The sequence below is a fragment of the Amblyraja radiata genome, chromosome 29, assembly GCF_010909765.2.
Source record: "Amblyraja radiata isolate CabotCenter1 chromosome 29, sAmbRad1.1.pri, whole genome shotgun sequence".
Taxonomy (NCBI): Eukaryota; Metazoa; Chordata; class Chondrichthyes; order Rajiformes; family Rajidae; genus Amblyraja; species Amblyraja radiata.
The window spans coordinates 22,245,754-22,257,755 of record NC_045984.1 but is presented as its reverse complement, the minus strand read 5'-3'; the positions used below and the strand labels follow the sequence as shown (position 1 = coordinate 22,257,755).

At 40.7% G+C, this 12,002-nt stretch overlaps 1 long non-coding RNA gene across 1 annotated transcript; it reads left to right on the top strand.

Moving 5' to 3' along the window:
* Positions 1–240: 240 nt before the first annotated feature.
* LOC116989463 lies at positions 241–10,647 on the top strand. The gene is made up of 3 exons (XR_004416253.1): positions 241–421; positions 6,473–6,584; positions 10,620–10,647. It is a non-coding gene; the product is annotated as an uncharacterized LOC116989463 (long non-coding RNA).
* Positions 10,648–12,002: the final 1,355 nt, after the last annotated feature.

Sequence of the window (12,002 nt, the reverse complement as noted above, 5' to 3'; positions counted from 1 at the left end):
GTAGATGCTGGTTTAAATCAAAGGTAGACACAACATGCTGGACCGTTCCTTCTCTCCAGAGATGCTGCCTCACCTGCTGAGTTGCTCCAACATTTTGTGTCTACCTGAAGTGCCTGTTCCTGTGCTGTACTGTTGTATGTTCTATGCAGTTCAGACAAATGTAGACAATGAAAACAAGAATCTTATTTGTCTTATTTCCTTCCCCCCAGTGTATATTTTTTTTATTGTTTCAGGCTCCCACAAACTGATTATGTAACAGCAAATGCTGCACCTGTCATCAGAAATTCAGTTTACTGGAAGGTCTCAGAGACGGTTCCTGGACAGATGTGTTATATGGAACTGACAAACTGCAACAACAGATTGACGTACAACAGATGGCTCCAGTCTTATCGTGAGAGAGAAAAGGCAAGCCTTACACCAGGTACGGTAACATAATAAGGGGTTTAGAATGAATAATTGCATTAATTTCATGGGAAGAATATTTAAGAATAAATGCCATTGAATGGTGATAAATTGTCACACTCACATTACTCCCATCACGTTGATAACAGTCACACTTAAGATAATATCATTACATTTGCCATGCGTATTAAATCAATTGCACACACCATGTTATTACACGGAACCCGTTCATATTATCTTCAATTACAAGGTAGGGCTGAGCTCAGACCTAGCTGGCGGTTCTTCAGAGGTTCACAGCTAGCGTTACAAGTCAAGTCCAGTCAAGTTAAAGGTAGACACAAAATGCTGGAGTAACTCAACGGGTGAGACAGTATCTCTGGAGAAAAGGAATGGGCGGCATTTCTGGTCGAGACCCTTCTTCAGACTTGAAGGTCTGAAGAAGGGTCTCCAGTCAAGTTAAGTTTATTGTCATATATGCACAAATACAGCGAGGCTCAGGTGCAATGAAAATCTTGCCTGCAGCAGCATCACAGGCAAATGCACAAAAAACATTAGTTATACATAAATTATACATAACATTCTGCAAGACAGTAGAAAGAAAAAGAGTGGGGGAAAAAATGCGACGTTATTGCAAAACACATTTAGAAATTGAAACAAAGGTAGTGCAAGATGTGGTCCGTAGTGTTCCATTGCCAAGGTCGTATTAGGATTGTGTAGGAAGGAACTGCAGATGCAGGTTTAAACTGAAGCTAGATACAAAATGCTGGAGTAACTCAGCGGGACAGGCAGCATCTCCGGAGAGAAGGAATGGGTGACCTTTCGTGTCGAGACCCTTCTTCAGACTGAATGTCACGGGAAAGTGAAACGAGAGATATAGACGATGATGTAGAGAGATATAGAACAAATGAATAAAAGATATGCAAAAGAGTACCAATGATAAAGAAAATGCACCATTGTCAGCTGTTTTCTAGGTGAGAACAAAAAGCTGGTGTGCTTTGAGTGGGGGAGGGATGGAAAGAGATGGAATGCAGGGGTTACTTGAAGTTAGAGAAATCAACATCATACCCCTGGGTTGTAAGCTGCCCAAGTGAAATATGAGATGCTATTCCTCCAATTTGCATTTGACCTCACTCTGATTAGGGTTAGGGTTGTGCAGGTTGGTTCAAGAACTTGGTAGATGTACATAAATAGCTGTTCCTGAACCTGGTGGTGTGGGACCTCAGGCTTCTGTACCGTAGTAGTGAGAAGAGGCCCTGATGGTGAGGATCCTTGATGATAGATGATGACTTCTTGAGCCGGTGTCTAATGTAGATGTCTTTGATGGTGGGGAAGGCTCGGCCGACGCTTGGATCTCTGCAGACCTGCGATCAAACATGAAGGTCCAAATATGAAGGTCCAGTCTGAAGAATAGTCTCGACCGGAAACATCACCCATTCCTTCTATTCAGAGTTGCTGCCTGTCCCACTGAGGTCCCACTTTGCGTCTATGAAGGTCCAGGATTTCCAGGAAGTTAGATGTTGACATATCTGACACTGTTCCAATACAATACATTGATGCAGGTGGTGTTATAGGAGCTGTTTTTCTTGATTTACGAAAAGCCTTTGATACTGTGAACCACCAGATCTTGATGACCAAATTGTCCTATTTTAACCTCTCTTTGAGCACGATGAAATGGATTGAGTCATATATGGTACAGAGAAAACAATGTGTTAGAGTGCACAACAGTAAATCTGCAACTTCTAAAAACCCTCTTGGTGTACCTCAAGGTTCAATCTTGGGACCGCTATTATTCAGTCTGTACATTAATGATCTACCAAGTAGCTGTACATCAAATGTAACTTGCCAGATGTATGCTGACGATGCAGTTGTGTATGTACATGCCAAAAACAAACATCAAGCTGCACAAGACCTATCAGCTGCTATGATTAATGTGTCAAACTGGTTGCAGTTTTCTGATCTACATCTTAATGTGTCAAAGACTGTCTGTATGTTTTTCTCCAAAAAGGCAAGTACTGATGGAGATCCTGATGTGTTTGTACATGGAACAAAACTTAAAATTGTACATGAGTTTAAATATTTAGGAATCGTGATCGATTCACAGCTCTGCTTCAAACAACAGGTGAAAAGAACAGTAAATTTAATAAAATTTAATTTGTCCAACTTTAGATATATTAGAAATAATTTAACTATTGATTCAGCCAAACTATACTTTAATGCAATGATTGTGCCATACATGACCTACTGTATAACAACTTGGTCACTGGCATGTAAGTCCACACTAAAGCCTGTTGAAATTGCTTATAAACAAGCCCTAAAAACTCTTGACAAAAAGCCCAGAATGTACCATCACTGTAGCATCCTGAAGAAATTTGATCTGCTGAGCTGGGAAAACGTAATAAAATATTCGGACTCGATTTTGGTTTACAAAATCTTCCGTGGACTAGCCCCACCTCCGTTAAAGGACTTCATAAAGAAAAACACAAATAGGTCGACAAGAGCAGCCTCCAGGGGTGATTGTATAGTCCCGTTTAGGAAAAGTGTCTTTGGGCAGTCAGTATTTTCATATAGAGCGTCGCAGACCTGGAACGCGATACCATGCGTCATACGGGATCTGCCAACCCTTACCTCATTTACCAAACATCTAAAAACATGGTTACTGCAAAATCAAAATTGCAATCATAATCTACCTTAAAATTATCCTATGGTACTCTTTTATTGCTACTTTTTTACTTTATTGTTTGTTTTGTTTTTGTTTTTGTCTTTTGTTTTTACCTTGTTTGGGATGTGTTTACCTTGTGTTGGGACTAAAGATGGAAATTAGCTACTGGCTACAATCTTGCATATTACATGCAAACGTTTATTAATATGCACTGTCCCTAATAAAAATCAATTCAAAAAAAAAAAAAAAATCAATTCAATTCAAATTCAATTCAATTCAAAAACATTAATTTAAAAAAACATTACACTTATGTTTCGGTACATATGACAACTAATCACCCTTTCCCTCTCTCCAGAGATGCTGCCTGTCCCGCCGAGTTACTCCAGCTTTTTGTGTCTATCTTCGGATTAAACCAACATCTGCAGTTCCTTCTCACACTCTTGACTCTTGTTTTGTCCTTGTGGAACTGGGCACCGAATTCCGAAAGGCAGCAAAGCAATGTTTATCTTCTGCCAATAGGTGGCAGCAATGTGCCATCATCACAAAACATCTGCAGCAGCAAACAATCTGGCAAGAGTCAAGAACAAAGATCATAGAGCTGTATGATCTTTGGTCAAGAATGTTCCATTGTCATATGTACTGAAAACAGAACAATTAAATTCTTACTTTCAGCGGCAGAACAGGTCTGTGGACATAAAGATAGATACAAAATGCAGAGGAACAGACAGCATCTCTGGAGAGAAGGAAAGGGTGACGTTTTGGGTCGAGGCCCTTCTGTAAATACAGTACACTCAAAGATGGCAAAATAAACAAACAAAAGTTTAATAAATTACAAAAAGTATTAGTGCAAAACAAAACCCCAAAGTTCCTGGTTCAACTTAGACAGTTCCTGGCTTGTAGTTTGGTTGGTGTTCGTAGAGTTCGAGAGCCTGATGGTTGTTGGGAAGAAGCTGTTCTTCCACCTGACCATTCACTATTTTCAGACTCCTGTACCTTCTTCCCGATGGCAAGGGTGAAATTAAAGCGTGGCCAGGGAGGTGTAGGTCCTTGATGATGCCAGCTGTCTTTCGGAGGCAGAGCCTTCAAAGTGCCTGCTGGAGGAATTCAGTGGGTCGAGCAGCATCTGTGGAGGGGAATGGGCAGACAGATGCTGACTCAGAATTAGTCTTAGATTGAGAGATGAAGGATGATGAGTGAGTCAAGCTGGGTAAGGGGTTTGGGGGGAGGTGGTGGTCGAAGGCAGAGACAGGTGGATGGATGGAGGCAGACAGGTCAAAGACCAGAGGGCATAGCTTTAAGTCGAGAGGGGCAAGGTTTAAATGAGGTATGTGGGGCAAGTGTGTTTATACAGAGGGTGGTGGATATCTGGAACATGCAGCAGTGGCATTTAAGAGATTTCTGGATAGGCGCATGGATTTGCAAGGAATGGGTGGATATGGATCATGTGCAGGCAGAGGAAATTAGTTTAACTTGGCATCACGTTCGGCATAGACATTTTGTTTCGTTTAGTTTAGAGATACAGCGCGGAAACAGGCCCTTCGGCCCACCGAGTCTGCACCGACAGGCGATCCCCGCACATTGACATTATCCTACTACTAGGGACAATTTACGCATACACCAAGCCAATTAGCCTACATACCTGTACAGCTTTGGAGTGTGCCGCAGGGCCTGTTCCTCTGCAGTACTGTTCTATGTTCTATGTTCTAATTGTACAATCACCTTAAAATGAACCTGCATTTATGTGGAGGCTTTCACATCCTCATAAAAATGAAACCCAATAAATTACTTCAGCGGTGTAGTCACTTTAGTTTAATAGTCGATCACAGCAGTCAATTTCCAAAAGTCACATAAACAGCGCTAGATCACATTGTATATTGAGTTACTTTGCTCTTCATGGAACAAATAATGTCAACACGCCAAGCCAGCTAAGACATTTTAAAGATGCAATCTTAACAATGTTTCTCTAAACTGAAAAATGCTGGAAACACTCAGCTGTTTCTGTTTCCCTTATCTTTTGTTTTGTTTCAGATTTCCAGCATCTGTACTTTTAAAAAATGTAATGAACAATGTGTGCGCAAATTTGATCACAAGCTTATACATTGTCAGACACAACATCTAGTTCCTGAGACAATTCTATCAAAGCAAGCGAAACCATTACCCGTGACAACACCTGGTGTTAAACACAAGTTTACCCGAATAGAAGATTAGAGAACGTAAAACAGGACAGCACAGGAACAGGCCCTTCAGCCCACAATGTCTGTGACGAATATGGTGCCAAGTTAACTAATATTATCTGCCTGCACAGGATCCATAACCCTCCATATCCATGTGTCTATTTAAAGACCTCTTACATGCCTATTGTTTGCTTGTTGTTCATTAATCTTCTGCCACCACCCTTGGTAGCGAATTCCAGGCACTCACTACTCACTGTACAAAACTTGTCCTCACACATCTCCTTTAAACTTTGCCTCTCATCTTAAAGCTTCCCACCTCTCTCGCAGCTCCAGGCTCAGGCATTTCCACCCTGGCTATTCCCACTGCCTACTCTATCTGTGCCTTTCACAATTTTATTTACTTCTATCAGATCTCCCCTCAACCTCCAGCATTCCAGAGAAAACAATCTAACTTTGTCCAACTTCTCCTTGTAGCTAATACCTCTAATCTAGCGAGTATTCTGGTAAACCTCCTCTGTACTCTCTCCAAAGTCTTCATATCTTTCCTGTAATGGGGCAACCAGAACTACACAAAATACTCCAAATGTAGCCTAACCAAAGTCTAGAAGAAGTCCAGGAGTTACATCATGACGTCCTGACTCTTGTACTCAGATTACCCAGAAGGGCGGCACATTGGTGCAACTGGTAGGGCTGCTGCCTCAAAGTGCCAGAGACCCAGGTTCAAACCTAGCCTTGGGTGCTGTCTGTATGGAGTTTGCACAATCTTTCTGTAACAGTAAAATTTCCCATATTGTATATGGAGTGGATTAGAGCATAGGATAATGTAGAACATTATGGACAGTATAGACTCAGTGGTCAGTGTGGACTCAGTGGATCGAAGGGCCTGTTTCTATGCTGTATCTCTAAGCTCATTACCATTTGTAGAACTGTTCCATTTCAAAACTGTGTACTCCAGCATTCACTAATGTGCCTGTTGATTTTTATAACATATCTCGGTGACCAATTTGAGAGGACCAGTTTTATTAATTGCAAAAATAACTTGAGAACAGTTAGATTAGCTCAAATTCACTCCACTGTTTAATTCAGCCTGAACAAGTTGTTTCATTAACTAAATAAATATTTTTAGTCTTTCAATGTCTGTAGCACGAGTGTTGCACGTGGCACTGCAAGGAAACTGTTTGTTCTGTTCTGCTGATTAACAATGAACTGACTTATTGTGTAAATTTTGGTTCAATAGCCCACACTGTGCAGCTGAGAGAAACCAACTGTTCTAGTGCTACTCTACCTACACAGTCCCTATGGTATCAAATGAGATGGCGAGACATACCTGTTCCCAGGTAACAAGTTTGGTAAGTATAGTACTGTAAATACTACGCACAGGAATATCATAAGAGGTTGTATGCACCACACATTAAGAATTAATATTTAGTTTAGTTTAGAGATACAGCATGGAAGCAGGCTCTTCGGCCCACCTAGTCCACGTTGACAATCGATCACCAGTTCACACTAGTTTTATGTTATCCACCTTTCTTATCCACTCCCAGCAAATTAGGGGCAATTTAAAGAGGCCAATTAACCTACAAACCCTCACGTCTTTGGGATGTGGGAGGAAGAATGTTACCTGGACTTGTATTTTGATTTGATTTGATTTGATTTGTTTATTTGTTCCGAACAAATAAAGACATAAATAGGAATAAATAACAACAACAAAATCGAAATAGTCAAACAATTGGACATTCCAGGCAATATTTACAAAGCAATGAAAAGCATAAAGCAAAATTTAAATGTCCAACACTTTTTATTTACAAGCTCGAAAAGGAGTGAGAAGAATAACTTATTTAATCTCACCCCTTCTCCCTAAACCCTTCTTCCATATTTAATAATTAATTAATTAATGATAATAATAATACCCCAGACAATTTTTAGAGATGCATACAGACATATATATACATACAACTGATATACACTTACAAGTAATATGTATGAAGTAACCAAAAAACATAAATAAATAATAAATAAAATAATAAATAAACATTAACCCCTGTTTGTCAACCATCCCCTTCATCCCTGTACCTTGTGTAAAAAAGTTTTTTGTATGTCATTTTGAACTGGTTCATGTTTGGACATTGCTTTAACTCCACATTCAAACTGTTCCACAATCCTACTCCACAGACCAAAATACAAAAAGTTTTTCTGGTCGTGCGGACTCTTTGTACCTTAAAATTAAATATTCTTCTTAAATTATAACCCCCCACTCGCTCATTAAATAATTTTTGTATATTTCCAGGTAAGTTTTTATTTTTGGCCCTAAACATTATCTGTGCTGTTTTAAATGCAACCAAATCTTCTAATTTTAATAGTTTTGACTGTAAGAATAATGGATTAGTGTGACCCAGATACCTGACATTGTGAATAATATGTATTGCTCTTTTTTGCAGAATAGTTAATGAATGTAGCGAACTTTTATAGTTATTGCCCCAGACTTCTGCACAGTAATTTAAATAGGGTAAGATTAGTGAACAGTAGAGAATGCGGAGTGATTTGTGATCCAGAACCTGCTTAACTTTGTGTAATACAGAAATGCTTTTTGACAGTTTGGATTGTACATGTTTAATGTGTGATTTCCAGCTGATTCTATCATCCATTATAACCCCAAGAAATTTATTTTCATGTACTCGTTCAATTTCAACCCCATTTATCTTTATATTTGCTTGTGTATTTGTTCTGCAATTACCAAATAACATTATTTTGGTTTTGCTCACGTTTAATGGTATTTTGTTCCTGTCAAACCATGTTTTCGGTTTGCCCATTTCTTTTGTTATTTTGTCCAGTAGTTGTTTTAAATTCTCCCCAGAACAAAAAATATTTGTGTCGTCTGCAAACAAGACCAGCCTCAAGGCATTGGACACATTACAAATGTCGTTTATATACATGATGAATAGTTTTGGACCCAACACTGACCCCTGGGGGACACCACAAGCAATGTCCAAACATGTAGAACTGTAGCTGCCCAGCTTCACAAACTGTTGCCTGTTACTTAAATAGCTTTTTATCCAATCCAGTACTAGACCTCTGATGCCATACCTTTCTAATTTTTTTAATAAAATATCATGATTGATCGTATCAAATGCTTTCTTTATATCAATAAATATCCCAGCTGCATATAGTTTATTGTCAATAGCGTTTGTGATATCTTCAATTGATTCTATTATTGCAAGTGATGTTGATCTGTTTGATCTGAATCCATATTGACTTTCAGTGATTAGTTTATGCTTTTCTACAAATATGTCTAGTCTATTGTTGTATTAAATTACAAGGAGAGATTACCTAAATTATAAAATAAAAGACAAAGTGTTGGAGTAACTCAGCAGGCCAGACACATCAATGGAAAACACAGTAGGTGATGTTTCAAGTCAGGACTTTCTTCAGACCCGACTTCAAATGTTAATGGTTAAAGTCCTCGGCCTTTGACAGGATTGGGACTTCCATTCAAAGGCTGTTAAGCGTTGTTGTGATGTGGCCTCAACAGCACCCCACTCAAGGAGTGCACTCAGTCAAGGCCTTGCAATGCCTCTTTGAGAGATGTTGTGTTTGATTGGCTCTCTGTATCTGTGAGTGTAGGTGTAGCAGGCAACACACGTGGTGAGTCTCGTATTGGCTTGGATCTGGCCTGAGATAATAAGGGGAAATGATTAAGTACTGAGAAACTATCAACAATGCTGAAAACCGTTGGACTTGGGACCAGAGTCTTACGTTGGGGAAAGGACTTGCAGGAGTTAGGCTGGGAAACACTGGTACGTGCAAAATACAAAGTGTTGGAGGAGCCAGGGGAAAATCTGTGCAGGGAATGGACAGACAATGTTTCAGACCCAAACTCTTCTTCAGACGGATCGTAGTAGAGGAGCAAGCTGGAAAAGAGAGGCGGTGATGGGACAAAGCCTGGCAATTGATGGGTGGATGGTGGAAGCAGACGGGAGGGGGAGGGGGTTGTCATGTGGGTGGAGTAAGTGACAAAGGCTACAGGTGAAAAGGAGTGTCAGATGAGGAGGGGGGGGAGTGAATTGTGAAGCTGAAGGAAGGGATATATTAAAAGGCAAAAGGGGGAGAAGAGGAGGGATATAAGGGATAAATAAATGCAAGGTGAGTGTATGTAGTAGGGGGAAGGAGCAGGGTGTACAGTGGGGTGGAGGGATTGGAGGACTCAATGTTGGGTTGTAAGTTACCTAAGCGGAATATCAGGTGCTGTTCCTCCAGTTTGCATGCGGCCTTACTCTGGCCATGGTGTTAGCCCAGGACAGATTGGTCAGTATGGGAGTGGGATGGGGGGTTAAAAGGGTTAGCAACAAGGAGATCCAGCAGGCCTTGCTGGACAGAGTGCAAGTGTTTAGCAAGACTGTCGCCTAGGCTATGCTCCGTCTCGCCGATGTAAAGGAGGGCACATTGGGGAGCAACGAATGCCTGTCCCTGCCCCTCAAATGCCACGATCATATCTGCCTCCACCACCACCCCGGCAGTGCGTTACAGGCATGCACAAGCCTCAGTGTATAAAAACTTGCCCAACACATCTGGTTTAAACCTCTTAGCTTAAACCTCTTAAAGCTGTGTCCTCGAGTCTTTGACGTTTCCACTCTAGGAAAAAGATTCTGACTGTCTAAAGTATCTATGCCACTGATACTTTTATATATTTTGTATTAGGTCTCCCCAAAGCTCCAGAGAAAACAAAGAGCCGGTTGTCAAAAGGCCTCCTTTGTAATTATGAGTAAAACACAAAGTTCAGGAGGAACTGGGTGGTCAGGCAGTATATGTGGAAAGAATGGACAGTTGACAATTTGGGTCAGGACCCTTCTTCTAGACCCTGCACAGATGCTGCCTGGCCCACTGTGTTCCTCAAGTTTCCTTTGTACTTTGTTCCTTGTGTCTCCTTTGTACTTATATGAAGCACTTTTATGTGAAGCACTTTGAGTCTGCCCCGTGTATGAAATGTGCTATATAAATAAAGTTGCCTTGCCTTGCCTTATAATATCTCATAACTTTAGTTCCTGATTTATCTAGACTTTCTTTTGCACTATTTTGGTCTTTGCTCATGCAATACAGACTTTCGCCTTTCACTTTGATTTCCCAATAATAATTTAAAGTTGATGTACACAATTCAACCAGGTCCACAGGCCACTATTCTCAGCAAAATTAAAAATGGCTGAACACATCCCCTACTTCCAGCTGGCGTTCTTCTCATCAGAAAATCGGGCACTGCTGCTCCCACTATTATTATGGGCGATAGGATTAGGATAGGAAAGAAACCAATTTTTACTTGAAGTCTTGTTTTTCACGACATTTTATCCATTTGTATGTTTTTCTAATAATTGATTCTTTTTTTCACCTTTCAGTTTCGATCATCACAAGTTTGGTGGCAAAAAAAATGATCCACTCCACAGGCGACAATACAAGGCACCAACATTCCACTATCTCCTCATATTTAATATTCAGCTAATAACTCCATATTCAGCTAATAATTCCACATTCTGCTAATAATTACATTATTGATTGGACTGATTGAAAGATACCAGGTGGAAACAGGCCTTACGGGCCAACGAATCCATGCCAACCATCGATAGGCCCATCAGGCCTGGATAGAGTGAGCGTGGAGAGGATTTCCATTGGTGGGAAATCTAGGAGCAGAGGCCATAGCCTCAGAATAAAAGGACAAAACTTTAGAAAGGAGATGAGGAGGAATTTCTTTAGTCAGAGGGTGGTGAATCTGTGGCATTCATTGCCACAGACGGCTGTGGAGGCCAAGTCAATGGATATTTTTAAGGCGAAGATTGGCAGATGCTTGATTAGTTAGGGTGTCAGGGGTTATCGGGAGAAGGCAGGAGAATGGGGTTGAGAGGGAAAGATAGATCAACCACGATTGAATGGCGGAGTAGACTTGATGTCCCGAATGGCCTAAATCTGCTCCAAAACTTAACAACTTATGACCACCCATTCACACTAATTCTATGTTATTCCACTTTCTCATCCCTACACCTCAGGAACAATTTACAGAGGCACAAGTCTTTGGGAGGAAACCAGAGCTCCCAAAAGATCATAAGATCAATGAGCAGAATAAGGCCATTTAGCCCATTGAGTCTACTCCGCCATTCAATCATAGCGGATCTGTCTTTCCCTTTCAATCACATTCTCCTGCCTTCTCCCCATAACCTTTGTCACATTTACTAATCAAGAATCGATCAATCTCTGCTTTAAAAGTACCAAATGGTAATTGTCTTTCACTGTACCTTAATTGGTACATGTGACAATAAACAGACTTTGAAACCTTGACAATGAATTCTACCAATTCACCACCCACTGGCTAAAGATATTCCTCCTCATCTCCATTCTAAAGATACATCCTTTTATTCTAAAGGGGCTGTCCCACTTGGGCGACCTAATCCACGAGTTCTGGCGAGTTTGCCCTCGACTCATACCCGCAGCATGGTCGACACGAGGTCATAGGAGGTCTTTGTAACTCTCCTTCATGCTCGAGAGTAGTCTCCATGTACTCGAGGCCTCAGCTAGGTCGCGGCGTATTTTTCAACATGTTGAAAAATGCCCGCGTGTGAAAAAAAGGTCGCCATGGAAAAAATCAATACTTTTTTTACTCGTAGGTTTAGTCGTAGTATGTCAGCATGTTAGGCGTAGGTAATCGAGGGTAGTCAAAGGTAGTCGTAGATAGTCTTCATCATAGTCGAAGGGAGGTCAAAAGAGGTCTTTTTCACTCTCCACTCTTC